This window comes from Chaetura pelagica, unplaced genomic scaffold, assembly GCF_000747805.2.
Source record: "Chaetura pelagica isolate M959 unplaced genomic scaffold, ChaPel_1.0 scaffold109, whole genome shotgun sequence".
Classification (NCBI taxonomy): Eukaryota; Metazoa; Chordata; class Aves; order Apodiformes; family Apodidae; genus Chaetura; species Chaetura pelagica.
The window spans coordinates 4,786,607-4,790,936 of NW_009970725.1; positions in this window are offsets into that span (position 1 = coordinate 4,786,607).

Below are 4,330 nucleotides of genomic sequence, written 5' to 3' on the forward strand. Positions count from 1 at the left end.
TGCCACGGTTCAGTGGGAATTAGGAACAATAAAGGTGGCACAGGTTAGAGAGGAATCAGGCACTTAATCCCCAGACTGGCAGAAATTGTGGGTTTGGCTTCTAAGATAAAGATAAAAATTAGTTAATTTTGCGGAAACTAACCCAACCCAAATAAAGCTTACCAAGTCCCCAGATTGTAGATGGAGACCTTGCAGTTTTGTGTTGGGGTGTGAAAAGCATCCAAATATGAGGAAGATCTACCCTTTGCATGTCAATCTTCACCTATCAGTGAGACATCTAGGAGGGAGAAGATGGCTCTGAGTGGAACTAGAACTTATTGTATGAATCCTCTCCCCTCAAACACTTTGGCACCTATCAAACAGTAAGTGTCCTTCACTTCCCCCCTCAGCCTCCTCTCCCTGTGGCTGCTGCACCACTGATTCACATGCCCCATCGGACCTTGCAGGACCCCTCCGAGCCTCTGCTGCAAGATGGCCTGAGGAGATGGTTCATGCTGTGCTCACAAACCCCACACAACTCAGTGGAAATTTCAGCCCTGCGATAATGATCCGAATTTCCAAGAGCCCATAAAGAGCTCCAAAAAATTAGCAGGGAGACTGCAAGATCATGCATACCTGTGCAGACTTACTTGTCACCTAGGCAGGGAAGCAGAGAGAAGGATATAGGAGAAGCAGTAATAAGTGCAACAGCAGCAACCGTGCAGGACTACATCTTTCTCTCTAGAAAATTCAGAACTACAAAGGTGCAAACAACTGTTCCAAAGAAAATGGCTATTTTTTTAAAATTGAAATCTGGAGAAAATAAGACTGATGATGATCCATAAAACTCTGGGAAGCTCGAGTCAGGGTATCTTCTGTTTCTCCAAGCATCAGTATAGAGCGAGGAACAAAGGATTGCACAAGTGTAGAAACCAGTGTGCATTCTAGATACATATTTTTAAAATCCTACCGCACAGCCCTGCTGCAGAGAAAAGCAAGCTCCAGCCTTTGTGGCAGTAGAACCTGCCACATACTTGCCCTGGGTAATGAGCTCAGAGGAGGAGATTTGAAAGAAGACTTTGCATTGTTCGAGGAGGCTCTGGAGCAGAGGGAGGGTGGAATTCCATCTGTTCACTTCCGTGCGGTTCAGTGATCTGCTTCACTTTTAATGGTTCACTAGGCTGTGACACTTAGCAGAAATTACGGTAAATGTTTTTTAAAACCTTTACATTATCATTTAAGAAGCTGCATGACAAGATCACTGAAAAGCTAACCCTTTGATCTCTGTCTCTTGTGAGGTTTTTTGTCTGATAATGGAGACAATGTACCATGTGTCTTAGAGGCTGGATAAAGTGCTGGTGTGCTTATGTTGATTTTGATCCCTGTCTTATGGCATTCTCTATGGTGTTTTTTCACACCATCACAAAAAAAAAACCAAAAAACAAAACAAAACAAAAAAAAACCCTAAAAAAGCAAACAGATAATTATCCTTAAAATCTATAGTCACCTCAGACGTTCCCATATAGCTCTTCACATGTTAGGAGAGCTGATGAACAGCTCGACCGCCAGCTCAGGTAGGAAGTACCCTATGTTACCAATCAGGTGGAATTCCACTTTGCCTGCTTGAGTGACTCTTTGAACAATGTAAATCATTAAGTAAGTCTTTGGAGCAGAAAGGTGATGGGGGAAGGGAACTCTGTATCTGGTGCTTGTTGAATGTAATTTCATAGGAAGTCTGTTTATTTTCCATAAACCTCTGAAGAAGACCAAGTGGTAGTCTACAAGTCCAGTTTGACCTGAAGACAAAGAAGGGAAGTTGTGGTAAGTTATTGTGTATTTCTATGTTTAATTGGCATTTAAGACATTTTTTCTCCCTACATCTTCTCCTTAGAATCAATTTGCAGCACTTTATCATATATAAATTTATCTTTTCCAACTGGAGGAAGTCTATGCAGTGTTTGGAAAACTTGGAGCAAACATTTGGATCTTTTCAGTGCTGTGTGAATTGGCTCTTTAAGTACCAAGAGAAATTTTTTTCTTTCTGCTAAGAAGAAGGGAAACACATACAAATGAAGTCAGACTCCCCACAGATCCATGGCTTGCAAAGCTTTCTGCTGCCTTTGCTCTAGTCAAAGGAAACGGTTTACAGCTTCTTTAGACAGACCATGCTCCTTATCAACTACACTGCACAGGCAGATGAAAACCAAGTGCAGGCTACAGATTCCAGCCCTTAGAGATCTCTCTTACCTTCTCCAACCTTCAAGAATTAAATACTAAAGTGAGTTCACAGCATGAGTACAAGCCCTTTGCTGTGTGAAGACATGCCAGTGGAAATAGGTATGTTAAAGATGCAGATTCCAGACTGGGGTGATGTCCACAGCACTGGCTTCATTGTACTTACATTTTACCAAGGAGCATTGTCAGAATACTTTACAAAATGAATTTTAGCCATCATGAAAGAAAATTCTGAAGTAAAATGTAGTTAAATAAACAAAATTAGTTTATGCAATAGCTCTGCTACTCTGTTGACCCTCTTGATGAAAAGTGTTTATTTTCCCTTTACAAGGTAGAATCTACCAGAAGAACAAAAGGATGCTCAGACTATTTGTGAGAAGGCTGATAATTGCTTGCTAAGAAGAGCCAGGGATAGAGAACACCAGAGAGGGAGAGGGAGAAGAAGCAAGGACTGTAGCTGGTTTCATATGGAAGAACTTGGGACAAGCCAGCAGTAATCAAAAGGAAGTAGATGGGCTGGTTGGGATTCCAGCTGCAAGTAGCTTCATATTGTCCTCTCTGGCTGCTGATTTGAATAAGAGACTAATAACCTGAAATCTAAACTGGCACAAATAAATTAAACACAAGAAAGCAGCTAAATATAGGCACTACAGGTCTGTTTTGCATTGCTTCCTTCATCATCTCCATGCTGCATTTGTCCCATGATCCCAGATCACCCACAGAGCTTCTAAGCATCCAGCCTGGGGAAGCCCTCACATCACACTGCTCACATGCTGCTGGCCTCTGGCTGGCTCTGACTTATCTCAAAAGGTACAGGTACAGTGAGTGACACACCTTTCTCTCCCCCTCCTCAATGCTGCTGAAATGTAAGTCCAAATATTTCTTTACAAGTAGTGCCCAAGACTTTTTTTAACCCCCCTCTTGGGGATTTGCAAGAGCTCATTTGAACTCGTGTCCCTGCATCAGTGCAGTGGCCAGTGAATGCTTTATGTTACAGGGACATCCTACCTCTCAATCTAAGCATGGAATCCTTCCTGCAGAAATATCCATCTCTCATGAAGCTGGAAAAGCATGGCCAACATAGAGCGAATAAATCTATCTGCATGTGGACTTTGACTGGTATCAAACTGGCTCATTTATTGCCACAACTCTTTGCTGGGTGATTTTTGTTCTGCTGTAGAGCTGCTAAATTCCCCTTGAGTGCTGTTAGTGTTGCTGCTTTTTATGTCTCTCTCCATGACACTACTCAATGCAAGTTATAATTAACTCAGAGGAAGAAGAAGGGGATGGACTCTGTCTGTTTAAGGAGAAATGGGTACAGAATGGGAAAAGATAATACCAAATAACCTTTGGGCTTTTTAGTATCCCCTGAACCCTTGGGCCTTTGTTATTTTCAGACCTCACCTTTCTACTGAGAGGCAGCCAAAAGCCTGTTGTCAGCCACAAACGATGGCAATCAGGACTAATATTCAGGGCTGAGTGAGGACTTGAATAACTTGACTGGTAAGACCTTTGTACTGGCCTTTTACACAAGACTGGTTTTTAGTCTTGAAGAACTACAGAAGTCACCCCTGGCTGAGATCCTAGTATCAAAGGTAAATGTCCATTTTCCAGCAACACTGGACAATCCAGAGAACAATGTGTTGCTTAATTATTAAAGATTTAAGTGTCAAATGCCTATCCTGTGCCTATATATGCCTATCCTGACTCCCATATATCCCCACATTCATGCATGCACACAGCAGCTGGAGGCCTGTTACACGCCCGAGGCATACAGAGGCAGGCTGAGAGAGAGTAGCAGCATTTCTGAAGGTGTGTGCACTTAAACAGGGCCCTGGCAAGGTTTTCTGCATTTTTTAAGGTACAGCTTTGTGGAAGGAGAAAGGAGAGGCAAAACTAGCAAACTAGTGATCATGTTGCATGTGCTTTGGACACAGAAACTATTCCCTTAGCAGCAAATAGTGAATGCTAACACGATCTTAGTGATCAGCTCCTGGAATCTTTGGAAGCTGAGAAGAAAATATAAAGTGTCCTTACTGATGTTGACATCTTTCCTGCAAGTACATACAGCCACAAGTAACTTTGTACAGCTGAGTAAACCTACCAAGTTCAGCAG